The sequence below is a fragment of the Rattus norvegicus genome, chromosome 10 (genome assembly GCF_021556685.1).
Source record: "Rattus norvegicus strain SHRSP/BbbUtx chromosome 10, alternate assembly SHRSP_T2T, whole genome shotgun sequence".
NCBI lineage: Eukaryota > Metazoa > Chordata > Mammalia > Rodentia > Muridae > Rattus > Rattus norvegicus.
In genome coordinates this window covers 47,733,333-47,752,500 of record NC_141543.1, presented here as the reverse complement: position 1 = coordinate 47,752,500, position 19,168 = coordinate 47,733,333, and the positions used below count along the sequence as shown (strand labels likewise).

General features: G+C 51.4%; 1 protein-coding gene and 2 long non-coding RNA genes across 12 annotated transcripts in view; all 3 read right to left on the bottom strand.

Moving 5' to 3' along the window:
* Nucleotides 1-19,168, bottom strand: part of Galnt10 (polypeptide N-acetylgalactosaminyltransferase 10) — a 145,810-nt gene that overhangs the window by 121,935 nt on the left and 4,707 nt on the right. For 2 of the 10 annotated variants that reach the window (XM_087569572.1, XM_087569571.1), the window contains 2 exons: nt 18,648-18,784; nt 18,039-18,114 (listed from right to left, as the gene is read on the bottom strand). The gene's annotated coding sequence lies outside the window, so the exon portion shown is untranslated. 10 annotated transcript variants of the gene reach the window in all.
* Nucleotides 7,871-12,562, bottom strand: LOC134480689 (uncharacterized). Its single transcript, XR_015631642.1, has 2 exons — nt 11,522-12,562; nt 7,871-8,357 (listed from the first exon to the last, which is right to left on the bottom strand). It is a non-coding gene; the product is annotated as an uncharacterized LOC134480689 (long non-coding RNA).
* Nucleotides 15,556-17,577, bottom strand: LOC148002879 (uncharacterized). The gene is made up of 2 exons (XR_015631637.1): nt 17,270-17,577; nt 15,556-16,468 (listed from the first exon to the last, which is right to left on the bottom strand). It is a non-coding gene; the product is annotated as an uncharacterized LOC148002879 (long non-coding RNA).

Below are 19,168 nucleotides of genomic sequence, written 5' to 3'. Positions count from 1 at the left end.
AATCGGATTGTCACGTTGTCTAGCCATCCAAAACCGCCAATGGTAGCCAGATTCGGGCTCTCTGAAAATCAGGTGCCTCGTCCACAATTGAAGCCTCTTGTTTGGTTGGCTGAAGGAGCCTCCTTTTATTATTAAAAAGTCTTAACTTCCAGATAACTATGGTTTGCTGTGAAATTAATCAAAGAGGGGTTTTTTTTTGGGGGGGGCACTGGGATTTTGCTGTTGCCTGAAGGTTTTGCGTATGTTGTGTTTCTGACAGGGGATCTCTTATAGCTGAGAATGACCTTAGCCTCGGCCTCCTGCCTCCACCTCCCTAGTGCTGGGGTTATAGGTGTGCACCACCACACCAGGTTCTACATTTATTATTGTCTAGTTCCAATGCCCATGTTCGTGCAAGCACGTGGGCAAGTGTGTGCCTGAGGACAACCTGTAAGAACCAGTTCTCATCTCCTTCTACCAGGCGAGCACTCGGGAGGAAACTCAGGCCATCAGGATTGGCAGAGAGCACACCACCACCCCCTACCACCCTCACCCCAACCAAGTCATCTCACAGACCCCAACACACTCAGTTCCAGTCAGTGCTGGGGATTGAACCCAGAGCTCCCTGTATGTTAGGCGGGCACTCTACCCTGAGTTACAGCCTGGCCCGGTGTGATGGGCAGTGGATGTATCTATGGATATGTCTGCATGTTTTGTAAGCCAAAACTGTAAGCCTGTGACTTGCAACATGAAAAGCCAGAGCCCAGACACATGGCTTTAAAATTATCCTTATTCCTTTAAAGAGAGTTAGGAGAAGGAACCTTCAAAGGCCAGTATGGGGTACCCACGTAAGTTTCCAGAGTTTGTGACGTACTGTCTGGGATGTCCCCCCACCCCCAGCCCCCAGCTCAGGTCTCTGCTGCCTCTCTCACCATGACACCCTTAAGAGGAAGCAACAAAAGCCCCAGTGGCAGCAAACCAGGGATCAGGTATGCTGTCACAGACAATACTTAGTCATCTAGGTCCCTCATACCCAGAGCTTGAGAAGCCATGGCAGCTAGAGCAGAGGAAGGCCTTCAGGTGTCCAGTGCTGGGAGACCCATCCTGCTCTGGCTGAGGGCCAGAGCCAACACCCTACTAATCCAGGAGCTTCTGGGAATACAGCAAAGAGAGATGGAGATGGGGGGGAGGGGGAGGGGAAGGGAGGGGGAGAGGGGAGGCAGGGGAGGGGGAGGGAAGAGACTAGAGCTCTCAAGAAGCAAGTTTGATCTTCGGGAGGCCAGTTAGCAGGTCTTCAAGGTATGCTACAGCATGACTATCCAGTTAACCACTAATTACCTAATGAATTAACTAATTAGTAGGAATGAGGCAGGGCTTAACTCTGTAGCTCAGGCTTGCCTGGCACTTGTAGTGACCCTCCTGCCTCAGCCTCCGCAGTGCTGGAGTGACAGGTCCAAGCCACCGTCACCCAAGAACAGCCTCTGCTTTCTCAGAGGCAAGGGAGAGCCCAGCTAGTCCATAGGGGGAAAGCTTTTTCCCAATGAGGGGAGTGGAGAAGAGTTGAAAACCTAAGGCGAGTATCCCCTGGGCAGCCGAGGAGGAGGCTGGTTCTGCCTTTACCAATGTGCCAGGTCGAGGGTAGGGAAACATTTACCCAGACTTGATATATAGAATGTATTTAAAACACGGGCCCATGACAGCAAACCAATTTTTTTTTTTTAATTTTTTTTGGTTTGGTTTGTTTTTTTAAGTTTCAAAAAGGAAGTATTTAAGTCTGAAGTGAAGACCATGGAAGATCTAGGGTTTTTCAAGGTTGGCTGTCATTCCCAGGATGAATGCTTGACCAATGCCTCTAGGCTTAGTCAGTGAAACCTTGGGCTTCGTCCATAGTGACCCTGCACAGGCAAAGAAGTCAGGAGAGAAGAAAATCCAACCATTCTAACTTCAAAGTCCCCCAAACTGCTTACTGGGTTTGAGGTCTGGCTCTTGACTCTGGAGTTGCTGGGAATCCTCAGAATTCAGACACAAATCCATCCTTGAGAAGCATGTTTATTAACAGAGACTGTCAGTGGCTGGCAGCGGGCGGGAGGCACAATCCCACTGACCGCTTTGTCCGTATGTCTCCAACAGCTAGAAGGGTCCTGAGGCTGTGCACTGGAGCTGCAGTTCCCCAAACAATGCTCTCGGCCTTCCATCCGCTGGAAGGAGAGCTTTGTCAGAGGCCCCCAGGGCCCAGAGAGAGGTTCCAGGACTGTATAACCCAGGCCTGCACCCTGCCTGACTCGGGCTGTCACCCAGGGCTCTTAGATCAACAGAGAAAGCACATCAGGGGCTGGGGGGGTTGCCAGCTCAGCTTCCTAACATCTGCTGTGATCTGGGCCTGCGGAGGAGGGCAAGAGCAGGCATACCTGACGGCCTTCACATCCACATGGACGGAGCTGAGACACCGGGATTGAATACCTGCTGGAATGCTAGCCTGGATATGCTTGTTCCCCTTCATCTCTCATTTTTATTTTTTCTATTATGTATAGGGGGCGGGTATTATCTGTGCACGTGAATACAGGTACCTGCAGAGTCCAGAAGGGGGCATTGGATCCCCTGGAATTGATGTTAGGGGAGGTGGTGTGACAGCCAAAGAAGACGCTGGGAGGTGAACTTGGATCCTCTGCAAGGGCAGTTAGTCCCTGCTTTTAACTGCTGACTCATCTCTCTGGTCCCCTCCCTTCAACCAATCACTCCATTTGAAGGTTGGAAGGCTGGACTTGGTGCCGGCTTCTCTCATCTTGGCCTCGGACGTTGGTCAAACTGATGCAAAGGTCTTGAAGACACAAAGCCGAGTCTGACCCTTAACAGTGGCAGAGGAACAGCCTTGGTCTCCTATGTGCCGGGCACTGATGAGAGTAACTCACGGCTGTCTATGTGTTATCCAGCTACACACTACAGATGCAGAAACCAAGAGACACAGGCTAAAGCATGAGGTTTTACATTTAGCTGGCTGTGGTACACATACCTAACCCCAGCACTTGAGAGGCAGGCGGATTTCTGAATTTGAGGCCAGCCTGGTCTACATAGTGAGTTCCAGGACAGCCAGGGCTACATACCCTGCCTCAAAAACAAACAAACAAACAAAACAACAGTAAGGCCCTAGATTCATTAATGAACTTATTAATTAAGTTCTGTCTGAAACAGGGACTCGTGTAGTCCCTGGAAGTTCCAATATAACAGAGAATGACTCAACATCTGATTCTTCTTTCTCCACCTAAGTCACAGGTAAGCCTGAGCCACCACAGGGGGTTTTATAAAGTTCAGGGGACTCACGCATGCTTGGCAAGAGCTCTACCAACTGAGCTACATCACCAGAGGATCTGTGGTCTCAGCTTGCCCTTCTGAGTCACTTGGTCTAGGGAAAGCCATAGTGTGAGGTCATCAAAGTCTCTCATGGACAGGTCCATACTTTGAGCAACTGAGGCTTCCTCCTATACCATGTCCTCTGGGAGCAGACTGCCCAACACAAGGCAGACTCTAGAAGCCTGCAATACGACCACCATCTTTAAAAAAAACTTACTTTTCAATTTGTGTGTGTTTCATATTAGGCTTGCATGTTTTACATATGTGCACATGTGAGTATTTGTGTGCATGTGCGTGTGTGTGTGTGTGTGTACATGTGTATATGAAAGCTTGAGGTCGAAGTCAGGAGACATCTCTGATCACTCTTCTACCTTAGTCATTGAGGCAGGGTTTCTCAATCAAACCCAGAGTACATCAATACAGTTAGTCCCAGGAGCAGCTTGCTCTGGGATCCCGTGACCCTGCCTTCAGAATCTGGACTAACAGGTGGGCTGCCACGCCCATCTGACATCTAGACAGATTCTGGGAACCCACAGTGTAGTCTTCATAGCTGCAGGACAAGGCTTTAACCACTAAGTTATTTCCCTGGCCCCTATTTACCATCTTCCTCCTCATCTTCCTCATCCTCACACAGAGAGAGACCAATCAGAGCACAACTTTTTGGGAGTTGGTTCTGTCCTCTCACCATGGTTTCTAGGGATCAAACTCAGGCTCTCAGGCTTCACCAGCCCTCATTTGTTTGTTTCCAGAGTCTCATGTAACCCACGCTAGCCTCAAACTCACTGGTCACCAGGAATGACTCTGAGAGCCTAATCCTTTGCCTCCACCCTCCCAGCGCTGGGACTACAAATGCCCACTACCACGGCCAGGTTAAAGTAAGCATACTGAGCCAGCATCTTAACTGTAATCATAGGATCCAGAGCTAGAACCTTCCAGCAAAGACAGAATCCTCGACCCGCCCAAACCCAGAGCAAATAAATATCCGTGTGTTAAGCTTCCATGTTTGAGACTAACTTCTTAGACAGCAATAAATAACTAAGAAGGGAAATGCAGTGTGTTCAAGAACAAGTGGGCAACAGGGAAATTGCGAGTTTTATTTATTTATTTTAACGGAGAAAACAATCTACAACATTGGAAGTCAGACTGAAAAGCCAGGACTACCTGGCTTCATACAATCAAATAGCATCATAAGAAAAAGAGGGGGATGCAGATGGACCCCATGGCAGAGCCCGATGGCACAGCATAGCACCCTCCCTGATCTAGATATACACAGGAAGTGACAGCTCCGTGACCACTTAGGGCCACTGTGCCCTGTACAGGGCCGCAGGTTCCCGTCCTCCCCCTCTGGACTTACAGCTTCTCTTCCTCCTCCTAGCTCCTCCTTTCTCACTCATTCATGGGATTTTGTATTTTATTACTTTTTGTTCTGTGATGACCTTGAACTCCTGATCCCCCTGCTTCCACCTCCTGAGTTCCGGGCGGGATTGTACCACCATGTTCCCACGTTCCGTTTATGTGGTGCTTGGAAATGGAGCTCAGCATTTCTTACAAGATAAACAAACTCTCTAGCAAGTGGGATATGTCCTTGGCTCCTCTGTGCTTTTCTGTTTGTTCTTTTAAGAAAAAACGGGGGGGGGGGTGGCACAGGGCCTCATGTAGCTTGGGCTGGCCTCAAACTCATGGCAATCCTGTCTGAGCTTTGCAGGGCTGGGATTACCATGAGCGTGCACTGCTGTGCCTACCCTGCTTGCTCATGGAGTTACTCCTCGGTAGAGAGCAAAAGCTTAAACTCACAGGAGGATGAAGGTAGGGGAAACAGCTTCCACCATCTTCTCTGGCATCTGACCTAGGCCCATTTCTCCTTTCCCCGCTTCTCTGCCTCTGTTTTTTCTGACCTGCGTGAAAATTGATATAACTTTATTTTTCATTCATGTGTCTCCTAAGAATAAAGGCACCAACATGATCACAACACTACCACCGTCTAACTACAGCCCACACTCAAAAGCTGCCGACTTCTTCACTATCATTCTTTACACCTTTCTAGTCAAGGGTCTCATGTAGCCCAGGCTGGCCTTGGAACTGTTATGCAGCCAAGGACGACCTTGAACTCCCGATCTCCCTGCTTCTCCCCTCTGAGTGCTGAGATTATGAGCCCACGATGCCACCCCTTGACGCTATGCCCAGCTATGCTTTTTTTTTTTAGAATTCTGGTCCAGGAGAGCATCCAAGTTTGGTCGTTCCTTTTCTCACTCATAAGGTCTGACACAGGGCAGGCACTGTGTAAAACAGGAGGCATAAAACGGTGGGGAAGCAGACACAGCTACTGTCCTTGTGGATTTATAGTTAATAGCAAGAGGGACTCGTCAAACAACCCGTCTTTAAGGCTGTATAAACTAAGAACGTGGAGCTTTAAAGAAGACCCGTAAGTGGGCCGTGGGCCAGGGACGTCCCGCCTTGGGAAAAGACGCCTGAGCTGAGATCTGAAAGGGACCACAGCACTTGCTTCTGGTGCGTGCGAACTTGTGTGTTCTGAGTGTACACAGGTGTGCATGTGTGGTCTGTATGAGTGTGTGGTGCATGAGCAGTGTGTATACACATATATGTTTGGTGTGTGCTTTGCATGCGTGTGCATCTCTGGTGCGTGCCTCTGTGGCCTGTGTTTGTCACACGTGTGCATATTTGGTGCATGCACATAGCATATTGGGCACATGCATGTCTTTGGTGTATGCATGTGTACATATGAGTGTCCAAGCACCAAGAAAGTACTCCCTGCTGTGAAAAGAGGTCCTGCACTTGGTGAGGACGGAGGTGGGGAGGACGGCACGGGGAGGAGGGGCCTGGGGCAGAGCTCAGGTCTCTATTCTAGAGCAGGAAGCTGCTGAAGAACTCTCAGGAGAGCAGTGGCATAATTTACAAACCAGAAGCAAAGAAGTGAAGAGAAGACGGGTCAACCAGCCCTTAGCTTCAATTCCCAGATCCAAGATGCATTTTTAATAACTTCTTAAATTAACTTGTTTAGTGACAGAGTCTGACCTGAATAGACACAGCCTTATTCTCGGTCTTTATTCCTCCCCCAGTGTGTCTGTACTTTTCGTCACAAGGAAAAATAAAAGCATTTGATCACAGGAGCCACCACAGGCCCTGGCAAGGGCCTGGATGTATTACTGCATGTAAGACAATGCAGGTATCCCACGGATGCCCCCACACAGACGCCACCTGTGCCAGGGTCACACACTGAATGCTTCCCCAGGTCCATGTTCAAGTTCTAGCTGCCACTTTGATGGCATTTGGAGGTGGGGCTTTAGGAGGTAATCAGGACACAGCTTACGAGGGTGGGGTCGCCATGAATAAGATTAGTGCCTTAGTAAGAACAGATTCAGAGACACATACGTGGGATATAAGCACTCAACATCTGCAAACCAGGAAGAACTCTTACCAGGGAAAGACCCCACTGGCACCCTGAGCTCAGACTTCCAGCCTCCATACCCGTGAGAAGTAAACATTTAGTATTTAAATCACTCACCTGAAGTATTTTATTAATATCAGGCCAAAACAATGGCGACTGATAAGTTTGTTACTTTTTTTTTTTCCGGAGCTGGGGACCGAACCCAGGGCCTTGCGCTCGCTAGGCAAGCGCTCTACCGCTGAGCTAAATCCCCAACCCGATAAGTTTGTTACTTTTGGGCTCCAAAGACACTGTCACTGCCTGCCAAGCAAAAATGTCTCTGTACCTTTAAACCTGTTTCCCTTCATAGGATTACGTGTGCTGTGGCCCTTAAAAGGGTCCGAGCAGCAGCACAGCACACAAAAAGGGGTTGCCATATCGACCCTGACATGCTAGCAGGGCAGGTAGCAAGGGTAGGTAGTGCCCCTGGCACCAGGCTCCTGCCATCGGCAGGTCTCCAGGCCTGGATCTTACACTGCCTGCCTCTTCACCAGCATCTTCTGCCAACAGCTTCCTCTGCACTTCCCTGCCTGAGTGGCTTCCCAGTAGAATGCCTGCTCTGAGACACTTCACCAGAGCTGCCTTCCCTAGCAGGAGACGCTCCACCACACTCCTGGAGTGGGGCCACTGCAGGTATCCTCTGCCAGGGACGTACCCGTCTCCGATACAGTCAGGAGTCCAGTGGGTGGCCCTCCACCTCAGCCCTGGATTTCAGGACAATAATTTCAGCAGCCCTGGGTCAGGGACAAATGGAGTGACAATGGTATCTGTCACTAAAAGCCAGAGTGCTTCGTGTGTGTGTGTGTGCGCACGTGCGTGCGTGCGTGTGTGTGTGTGTGTGTGTGTGTGTGTGTGTGTGTGTGTAAGACAGACAGAAAGGCAGACAGACAGAGAGACAGACAGGTGCACTCATTTAAGTCTGATAACTGGCTGGCGAGATGACTCAGCAGGTACAAACACTAGCCATGCAAGATAGCAGGGGGAAACCGACTCCCCAAAACTGTCCTCTGATCTCCACACAAGCACTTAAACTCCAAGCTACGCACACAGACAACAATCCTGACAAGAAGCCCAGGAAGCAGGTTCTATGATCGCGGCTCCTTTACTTCACTTTATTTTATTTTTTTCCCATGGTGCTTTGGGATAGAACCCAGGACCTCAAGCACACAAGGCAGAAGCCCACCATTGAGCGGCACTCCCAGTCTTTCATGCCCAGCTTAGAATGAGAAAACAAAGAGAATTAAAGCACGCAACCCAACTCACACAGCCAGTAATGTACCAAACTGGGGCTCGAACAGTCAAACCTATGGCCTTAAGCCTAAGGTTAGGGCAGGCACAGTAACTCCAGCACTTGGGAGGTGGAAACAGGAGGATGAGGAGCTCCTTTGGGCTGGAGAGATGGCTCAGTGGTTAAGCCCACTTGTCACTCTTCTAATGGATCTAGGTTCAGTTCCCAGCATTCACGTGACATGTCACAACCATTTGTAACTTCAGTTCCACGGCATCTGACTCCCTCTTCTGGCCTCCCCAGGCGCCAGGCTCCCACAGGGTGCACAGACATGCAAATGGGCAAGACATCCACACACTAAAATAAAGTGAAATAAAAGTCACTTAACAACAAAAACAAGGGCGTAAAAGCCTAGGGTTAAGGCAGTGGGATGGTTAGTTTCAACTGCCAACACGGTCTAAAATTATCTAGGGAAAGAATTTCAAGGAAGGAATTGTGTAGATGGGGCTGCCCTGTGGGCACGTCTGTGTGAGACTGCCTATATTATATTAATCGACGTGGGAAGACCCGGCCCATTCCCTGGCTTTGGGCCTTGCTCTACATAAGATTTTGTAAGGAAAGCGAGATGAGCACCGAGCATGCGTGCATCCATTCTCTCTGCTCTTGATTGGACATGTAATGGGGCCAGCTACTTCAAGTTCCTGCCCCCTGACTTCTCTGCTACGAGGGGCTGGGTCCTCTGGAAGAGCAGCTGGTGCTCTTAACTGCTGAGCCATCACTCCAGCCCTCTGTCAAGGGATTTTTATCCCAGCAGCGGATGTGAGACTAGAGTGGGGAGGGACACGGAGGAGGGAGGAGCAGCTGGGAGGGTAGTCTGGGGCTGCTGTGCATCCTTTACCCTGCTTACTCCAGCTCGGCGGGCGCTCTGCCCTGGAATGACCTGTCCAATGGTCTAGCTGTCCTCAAGGACAGAGAAAGCCATCTTTCCTCTTGGAAGGTCAAGTGCTTAGCAGAGCCGGCCTGGGGCACATCCAGTCCTGAGTCAGAAGCTGATGAGTGACTGACATGCTCAGTGAGGCAGAACCTAGTTTATACAGCTCCTTCCATGTCAGAGCCATCAGGTCCTGCAGCTTCTCTGCCCCTCACCTGGCCTCAGTGTTGAGAGAGAGAAAGAGAGATCCACAATTCAACTCCTGAACCGCAGAATGCTTGGAAAGCAATCTGGCCACATGATTTCATGACTGGGCATTCTTCTGCTTCAGGAACTAGAAGATAGATCTTTCTAGATCATGAATCTAGCTCTGCCCGTGTCCGTCAGTCCCACACCTGCCTTTACTTCTCAAGTGCCAATGAATAGCTTGAGTATCATATTCTGCACCTCGAAGCTCCCATCCCACGATGCTGACTCTGTTGCCGCCCCCTCTCCCACTGTGGTGGTTTAAATATACTTGACCCAGGGAATGGCACCATTAGGAGGTATGGCCTTGGAGTGGGTGTGGCCTTGTTGGAGGAAGTGTGTCACTGTGGGGATGGGCTTTGAGACCCTCCTCCTAGCTGCCTGGGAGGCAGTCCCTTTGGTCTATCTTTAGGTCAAGATGTAGAACCCTCAGCTCCTTCTCCTGCACCATGTTTGCCTGGACACTGCTATGCTTCCAACCTTGAGGATAACGGACTGAACTTCACTTTGAACCTGTAAGGTGGCCTCAATTAAATGTTTATAAGAGTTGTCTTGGTCATGGTGTCTCTTCACGGCAGAGGCTTATCACCACACCGGGCAAAACAGCTAGCAATAGTCAATGTCACCAACATCTGGAGTTCAGAGACTTTAAGCAACAAGTGCTGTGGCTGCAGTACTGTCATCTGGACACAGCAAGATGAATGAAAGCATTCACTCTCCCTCCACCTCAGCGGCTGGTCCCTGCCTCAGTTTCCTCTTGTATAGCCATGGCTCCTACCCAGTCAACCTATGCCTTAACCATCCTATAGCTTCCCAGTCTCCCAGGCCAGCCGTCAGAGCCTAAGACCCAACTTCTCCAGATACATGCAGTTTCAGACACTACTGCCTTCCCCCACTGCTGCTGGGAGAAGGTCCCCTTTCTGCCACCCGGGAGACGCAGTCCTACCAGGCACACACAGCTATGGTCTCAGCCTATGTAAAAAGCATCTCTCTTCAGAAACCCTTTCTGACCTTGACCAGTGTTGTCTCCCAGTACCCCACAGTGTGATGCTGGTCTCCCAGGCAGCACCCAGAACCTGTCTGCGTTTTCCTTTAGGCTGGGAGCTCTGAAGGAGGTGGTGGGGGGTGTGGTGTGGTGTGGCTTTTGTATCTAGCACACAGTAATCCTCCGGATCAATTTAGTGAGGACTCGAAATGAAAATTTTTTGTTGCAGTCAATGTAGGAACTTAGGACAAAACAAAACAGTGCAGAGAGGGGTGGAGGAGGAACAGAGAGAGTTATTGATCCTAATCAGGGCATGGCTTTAGTTAAAGAACACATGTGCAGTGTGACACGTTATGTTCTCTCAGGAGAGAATCTTTCCCATAAACTAAAATGGAGCAGAAGTACCAGGAAGAGGTTAAGACTATTTTGCCCACGGCTCTGGGCATGCCAGGTGTTTCTGACTTATGGTGCTCTAGGTTCTCAGGGCTCTCTTTCCTCTGTGTCTCTTCACTTCTAGAGAGCCCCATCAGCCATGGAGGATGAGGAATGTATCCACGCCAGCATGACCTCATCCAGTTACAGCCCTCCCTCCATGTCGTATTCTGAGGTACTTGGGCTTAGGAATTTAATGCATGACTTGGGAGATACGTTAACACCCCCACTGCTACCCCCACTCAAATCCATGCGTTGGTGGGCCTAGGAAAAGCCTGGGTCTGGCGAGGAGCCCTTCCCCTCAGAGACCCACCATAGACAGACAAGGCAGTCAGCTCCACCTGCAGCAAACACCTTCTCCGGCCACCAAGAAGCAAGCAGGGGCACACATGCCACAGAACCACAGGAAAAATACCAGCCCAGAGAAGGCATCTCAAATTTCCAAGAACGTCTGAAAGGAATGCATCAAACTCTCCTCAGGCAAGGGTACCACCAAGCAACCCTGGTGGTTGAGGATGGAGACTGCTTGGGGAAGAGGAGTGGAGTCCCACCAGGGCTCCTCTAGGCTCTGCCAACAATCCTTGGCTGCTACTCTGAGCTCACACTCTCAAAGTCCTCCCATCTCACCAGGGCAGAAGGAAGGCTGTCTCTTCCCTTTTTTCCAGAGGAAAACCTACAGCATCTCCCAGCACCAGGGTCCTAGAGGAAAATGTGCATCATCCCCCAGCACCAGGGTCCCAGAACGTCCACATGAGATGTGCAAAGAGAGAATAGGAAGTAAAGTTCAGCAGTCATGACCCTGCCTCTAGAGTGTTCCAGACAAGAGTATGCAGCATCCTTTCACTCATTTAGCGAACAGTCTGAGCACCTACTGTGTGCTATACTGTGAATGCAGTAAGTAGTAAATAAGACATGCAAGGTACCTACCCTCCTGGTGTTTGACAGAAACACGAACCAGGAAATGAGAAGTGAGGCCGTGCTAGTCAACTGAACTGTAGGACAGACAATTCAGTTTGAGACACTGCAAAGAGATGAGAGGAGGGAATGGGCTCTCTGAGGTGACACTGGAGCTGAGACCTCGAAGATCATGACCTAGTCATGCACCAGTCTTTGGGGAAAGCATTCTACATCCAGGGTCCCGGGGGAGACACATGTCTGGTGTGTTAAGACATCCACTACAGCTGGAGTGTTGGGTAGGGAGAGATGAACAGAGTTGTATACATTGTGTGTGCTGCCTTGGCCAGCTTCTGGAGAGTTTTAGAGAAGGACAGGTGCCTCTGAGTTCTGCCTGTGACATTCTCTGGCTGTAGGTGCCGACTGGACTATGATCTCACAGGAGGGTGGGGCTATGATCTCAGAAAGGTGGGGTAAGCACACGGTGGGGCATCAGCGGGAGAGAGTATTTGGTTTGCACTAAAGGGCTCTGCTTAGCCACAATGGTATGCCGGACCCACTGCGGGGAACTCGGGGCCTCACTGTGTGTCCAGAACTGGCAGGACCTCAAGACTCACCCTCTCAAAAGACGCACTGCACAGCTGAGGACCAGCCTGCCCTCGGTCATACAATTCCTAAAGGGCTCCATCTGTCACCTGGGGGCTCTTCTATCAGGAAGAGACCAGAGCAGGAGCCAACAAACCACAGCTTGCCGGACCGGCATGCTGCCCATTCCACAAAGATATATTCTATTGGAACATAGCATGTCATACATAAGGTAGCCATGTTTACTCCACAGTGGCATTATGTGAGTAGCTGCAACAGAAAACAGACCACCCACAAGCCTAGGGGATCTCTTGACTGAAAGATTACCCCCAGACACAATGGCCATTTTGGGAGTAGAACTCCCAGGGAAGGAGTATGGGCTCACCTTCAACAGTCGTGGATCCCCGTCCACTCTACCCCAGCCCCCATCCAAAGCCTCCCACAACAGAGCTCCTGCTAGAATGGCTTGAATACATGACTTGCTTCTGCTGAGCCTGAAGGTGTATGGGGTTAGCACCAGGCAGTAGGTTCTACACACACTTCCAAGAGACAGTTGAGTTCCTCCTCAAATGGCCAGGTAAGGCTTTCTAGGAAAGGAAAAACTTGAGGAGAGACAGAAAAGCTGAGTGGAGGGTCACTGAGAGATCCTCTGTCACCCTGAGCCACGATGGAGAACTGAAGAACTTGAGGGAAGTGAGATGAGCTCCCTATTGCTGGGAGTTTCAGGCCTAAGATGGCTGCCCAGTCAGGAACTGGCACCATACCCCCGCCCCCCAGGGAGGGAAGCCGTACCTTTTTTGTGCCCTTTAACCGCTGCCTGGAGAAAGAGAGCAGAGCCTGACAATTCGGGTTGAAACTAATCAAATGTCCCTTTATTACCTCTGGTTTGGCACCTGGCAGCCTTCTCAATGTCCCCCATTGTTCCCTGGCTTGGGCCCTGGCAGGAGCTGTCAGCTGTCTTCCTTGCTGCCAGGAGAGCTGGAGAGTGGCAGGCTTCAGGCTGGGGACAGGAGGGACCAGGATCTGTACCCCAGAGGGCAAGAAAACTCCCCGTACCAGAGTCAGACAACTGTCCTGAGGGGGAGCCAAGAAGAGCTGTGGGTGGGAAACCGTCCTCTCCCTCCTGTCTATACATTGTTCAGGTGCTAGAACACTCAGTGGACACAGGCAGAGAGGTGAAATGACTCCCCTTGGGGGTCAATCAAATTTGGCAGCTAAGAGCACGAGTCTGGGAGCCTAAGTCGGAGCAGCCATTGAGGTTTATTTCTGCACAGGCCTGGAATTTAATTAGCTGTCCTCAGCCTGCTGTCCAGTCTGTGTAGTGACAATAAGCAGAACCCGCCCCCAGCCCTACCCCCTCACCATGGGATGAGAGGGCTGAAAAAGGTGGTCACCCTGAGTGTCAAATGCAGACTAGCTTAATAACTGACCACTACTGTCTCTGCTTAAAGAACAAAGGTGCAAAGACAGGGCAGGCATTCGTTCCAAGACTGTGACCACCCCAAGCCTAGGCTCTCGCCAGGGCTTCCCCCGCCCCATGGACCAGCTGTGGCAGAAGCCTGCAGGGGAAGAAGTCCCTGAACTGTGGTCGCTACATCCAAGGGCCCTGGACTCAGACCTACATGGGTGCATATGACTGAATTGCCTTCCCCAGTACATGCTGGGAACCCCGATCTGGCTGCACACAGGTCTTCTACACTCAGATGACTGGGACACCTGAGTCCCCCACTGCTGAGGAAGCAGCAACTGACAGCCTCCAGCCTTCTAACAATGAGAAAGCTTCACTAGGCATAGGGGGTCCCGAGTTCGGAGACTGAGAGGGAAGCACGGGACCCCCATGTTGGTGAGGTAGAGCAGGAATCTGCATATAAGCTGAGGTGGTCTGTTTGACAACCACAATCTGCGAGTTACAAGGCTCAGACACAACTTATCCACTCTCAGCCTCGTCACAGAGTTTTCGAGTGTCTCCTATGAAACTCCCATAGACTGATAACTAGAAGGGTGAGGCTTCAGGTTTCAGGCCACAAAATGTGACAGGGTTCGGAGAGGTGGAGGGGTGTGAAGGCTTGTCTAGGGGGGCAGCTGCTAGGGGACCCAGCACATTTTCACTGAATCCCATCAGTGCTGCTCACAGGGGTGCTGTCCACTGGAGCACGGACAACTTGCCAATAGCCACACCCTCAAGGACAAATGACCGCCCCCCCTCCTCTAGCAGCGATAAACTGCCAATAGCGCCTCAGCTAGGGGGAGGGGCCTTGAGAGACCCTCCTCATCCCTGCCAGAGTGTTGATGACTGGCTTTACCAACTGCTGACATCGAAACACAGTAACATCTAACCAAGTAAGGGCCAGTCCTGGACAAGCCACAACTTCCTACTGGGCCAAACGTGGTTTAGAATCCATTAGAGGACACATGTAAACTGGGGAACTAGAATAGTCTATAAAGTGCTTCCCAAGTAAGCATGAAGAACAGAATTCAATGCCTAGAAGTCATGCAAGAGGAGGGGGAAGGGGGGAGGGGGAGGGGGAGGAGGAAAAAGAAAGCCAAAACAAGAATGAAGAGAGAAGGAGAGACAGAGAGCACGCACAGTCAGCCTTGGTTAACACAGTGATAATCCAACAACAGAATGGGAGGCAGAAACAGGAGTCATGAGGCCCACTAGTGAGTCTAACCTAACGGGTGAGCCCCAGTCTCAGCGAGAGGCCTTGTTTCACTGAGGCAGTCAATACTGGAAGAATGACATCTGACGTTGAACTCTGGCCCTAACATCCATGGGCATATATGTGCAGGTACACCCACCCCCACCACCTCCCAGGCACAATTAATGAAAAGAGACCTTTTGAAGAAAACAGCTGTTAAGACTTATTGTCAACAGAATAACCAGGAATCCAAATTAGAGGCCCCAGTGCACCAGAATCATTAACTTCTTGCTGAAGTTAGGTACCAAATTTAGAAACTAGCTATTTCACAAATACACACACACACACACACACACACACTGCTGTCAGCAGCTGACAACAATCAATACACAGGAGGAAACAGGCAAGAAGAAACAGTTCTCACTTGAGAGCAGCGTGCCTGAGCAACGGGAAACCACACCCACCTCACAGGTGGTTCCAACCCAGCTCGCCTGGGAAATGTATTCCCCATAAGCCCTGATCGCCAACCCCACACCAGCACACAAGCTGAGGCCCAGGCTCTTGGGAGGCCAAAGGACCGTGTCCAGCTGGGACCCTCATCCTGGCCACTGTTATTGAGCATTCAGTGCATTCCAGAAGCAACAGCTATCAGAACAAGCACTGGGTTTATAGCCTTCAGTGGTGACCTCCAACTTGTCCTTCTGTCCTCCATGGCAGGGGACAGACTGGACTCAACCCAATCACACAGTCAGCGGCTCTACAGCAGTGGACAGAAGCGGACGAGCCCACTTCCCCCACTGCTTGATTGTACGGCCACAGATGTGTTACTGCATCTTGCTGATCTCAGTTACCCCATCTTTAATTAACACCAGGACACTGTGATACAGTCTAACATGCTCATTTGGGGAGATGGGACTGGTTCCCAGCCCCACACGGTCCCTTCTGCCCTCATCCCTACAGGGTAGAGGCTGCTGAGTTCTCCATGAAGCCGCCCTTCCGCTGGGGTTCCTGGTTCAGGCACCTTGCCCTGGTCCCACAGGTCCAACCCCGCCCTGGAAGGCAGCAGGTGGCAGGCGCCCAGCCCAGAGTAGAGCATGCAGAAGGTCACCACCACTCAGACCGGATCTAGACCAGGACACAGGCTCAGAGCCTGACCTGCTGGCATCTGGCAGAGAGCTGTTCCTCACTGCCCAACAGGAGGCCAGCTGGGGGCATTCTCGTGGCAGTGGGGTAGGCCCAAGAAGCGGTCGGTCTCCCGGATGTGTGTGGGGAGCTCCAGGGAATAAGCTCAGTCATGTTCCTTGAGGTCTCCACCCTTTCCAGGCTCGGGGTTCTAAGCACCCCGAAGTTCGTGGAAAGCCATTCCTGAGGCTAAGCCTCGAGTCCCGGCCAGTGGCTGCTGAGAATGAGCCATACGGCTTGTCTGTCAGTCCTTAGTCATTCTGTAATGACGGGAGGAGAGCATCCCTGACCTCACGAAGTAGTCCGCCACCGGTCAGAAATGATCACGGTGTGTGACAGACTGGCATGGATGTCTCACCAGTGAGAGTGGGCACCCAGGAAGTCTTCCCATCCAGGCAAGCAGATGAGGGAAGGGAGGCTCAGGAGAACTCCTGGGACTAGAGTCACCAAACACACTTCCTGGAGGCGAATGCTGAGAAGAAAACTCTAGAAAGATGCTCAGGTTCCCTCCCAGGTAGGAAGTGGGAGAACAACACCATCCAAAGACTGCTTCGGGCTCCAAACAGTCCGAGAGCTGTGTGCAAGGAGAGGTGTTGGCACGAGAGACATCATTTATACCAATCACCAACCAACCGGCTATGGTATACTCAGAAGCTGTGCGGCCTCCGTGTGGGTCAGCCCTTCCTCCCGGAGCCCTAACCCTCCAGGGATGGCATACGCTTCCCAACCTCTCAGCCACAGAGAAGCTAGGAAACCAGGTCCTTACCCAAAGCCAGGTTGAGCTGAAACAGCCATTTTGACTGCCATCGGGGGCTCTAATTCTGAGCTAAGTGCTGTGCTCAGGGCTTTGTACTCGGTGACCTGTGACTAGTTCATCCTCAAAAGAAGTTCCAAGGTAACTAGTGTCACTCTTGTGACATGGACCAGGGATTTCAGGGTAAAGATGTTAGGTGGCCCACCTAGGCCTGGGGGTTTGACATCAGGTTGTGGGATGACAAAGCTGGAGCCTTCCACGCTGCCCAGCCACAGTCTAAGAGAGCAGGGAGGTCATATCTCAGCACCACCCAGGGGCCTACTGGAAAGCTTCAGTCCCAAGGCAATGGCCTCTCCCCTCTGCTCAGACAGGAGGGGATGGAGGGATGAGCTGAGAAACTGGTCCCTTTTCCTGATCCGATACGGAGAAACAGAGGAACGAAGGGTTAAGCATGAATCACTGCTCACTGCATGTGCGCTTGCATGTGCACATGCGTCTGTGGTATATATGGTCACGTGTGTGAATGTCCAGGTGTGCACACCCACGTGGAAGCTAGAATAGGCTGTGCAATGTCTTCCTTTACCACCAAATACCTAATTGCCACAGATGGGAGTCACTCACAGTCTGAAGGCTGTTTTGGCTAGCAGGTCCAGCAGGCTCTCGGAATCCAACTGTCTTTGCCCCCGATATTGAGGTAACCGGCATAGACAGCCAAACCCAGGTCCTCCAGCTTGCTTAGCTGCGATCTTACCCACTGAGCCATCCCCTTAACCTTCAACATTGTAACGGTTCTTGCTGATGTTGCTTTAGGCGGTGGCTTCTCTCCTGAGAAGGTGGGAGAAAATCCAGCATCTGAAGCTCAGCTTCCTCTCAGGAGCAAAGAGAAGAAACCCTGGGCTCGCTCTCTCCCTCTCCATCTCCTATCAACACTCAGCAGAGGGCAGCAAACAGGAACCATGGAAAAGATAAGAGAGAAGAGGGTGCCACATGGAGAGAAAGCTACGCACGCATAAACACACACCCACCCGCAGCAGCAAGCGGAATTGTTTAGCTTCCTCTAGCTTCCAAAGTATGAACACTCCGCCTCCTCCAGTGAACAGGGCCAGGCAGAAAAAAGTCGAAGCTGAAGAGACAGAAGTTCTTTTCTCAGCTTGAGAGAAAATGTGCAGTGGACTGGCTTTTGGTGTGTGGAGGGGAAGGGAGGCACTCAGAACACGTGGGAGGGGAAAGGAAGGCGGCCGCAGAACGGGTGGGATGAAACAGGAAGGTGCTTCCAGCCCCTCCACGCGGTGTTGGCAAAAACCCGGGCCCAAGCCTCCCCAGCTGCGAGCAAGGCCACACACCCAACCTCAGTCCAAGATGGACAGCGCTAATGGGAACACAAACTTACAGCCACAGATTCTGTGTATGAGGGTAAGTCCAGGGTGTCCAAGAGGTGCCTTCCTGGTGATGCCTGAGTCCAAAGCCTGGGGAAATGCACCAGGGTTCTGTGTAGACATGCCAGCTTCTGCACGGGGCGTCTCTTTCTTTACCATTGTTCAGATTCTTCTGTGGGGAGCGAGTCTCTCTCCCACCTGAGGGGATCAACCCACCCCCATCTCCAGCATCTCCACCCCCCCCCCCCCGGCAGATGGTTGTGACAGGTCCTGAGTATGGCAACCCCAAAGTGGGACAGGAAGGCAGGGCTCAGAAGAAAGACGGTTTCTTCTCTCTCCTACACAGGCAGCCAGAGACAGACTCTCCTCCGGGATCATGCTCTGCTGCCATAGGGGCTTGGTCTAGGTCAGGGGTGACAGAGAAAAAGCCAGAAGCAGGAGAACCCAGACCAGATCACCCAATTCTTAGAACCAGATGGTCCCAGAGGAGCCTGTGTGCTTCTGTATCAGTTCAGGCTGGATCCACTGTTATTCGAAATTGATACAGAGGAGAGCATAAGGGGGCTCTGAGGACCAGTTAGTTCTGTGTGCTGCGGACAGCAACACTACCGTGTACCACATACCTTTGAATCTCTCCACCCCAAGCAGGGTCCCTTCACAGCCCCAACGTTTAATCCATTTTATTTGCTGGCCTCAGGGAGTCAGCGAGATCATCTTGGCTCTCAGGGGAAATAATGGCAGAGAAGGCGCAAATATTAGTCTGTGGAGGAGAAGCTTCTGCTGTGAAACGGAGCGTGAACCTCAGAGCACTGTGTTCTGGTCTGCCTTCTTCCTGTGAGAACCTGTTTTAAGCGATCACCCCCTCTGGGGCCTTGGTTTCCATCAGACAAAAATGAACGGGGCTGGCCTAGAGGCCCTCTGAAGCCCCCTGCCTGCTCTGCTACTTTCAGTAGTTCAACAAACACACTCAACCTCCCCGGTCTCTGGACATCTGCAGGCAGGGAGGTCGCTGTGGAACCCGTGGGAACTCATACCTGTAGGATCTGCTTCCTGTCCCCACTCCCCCAGGCATGAGAACAGTGATTCTCTGGAGAACCAAGATTCTTATACAAAGCCTCTGCTTCCACACAAGATGTGAAAGACC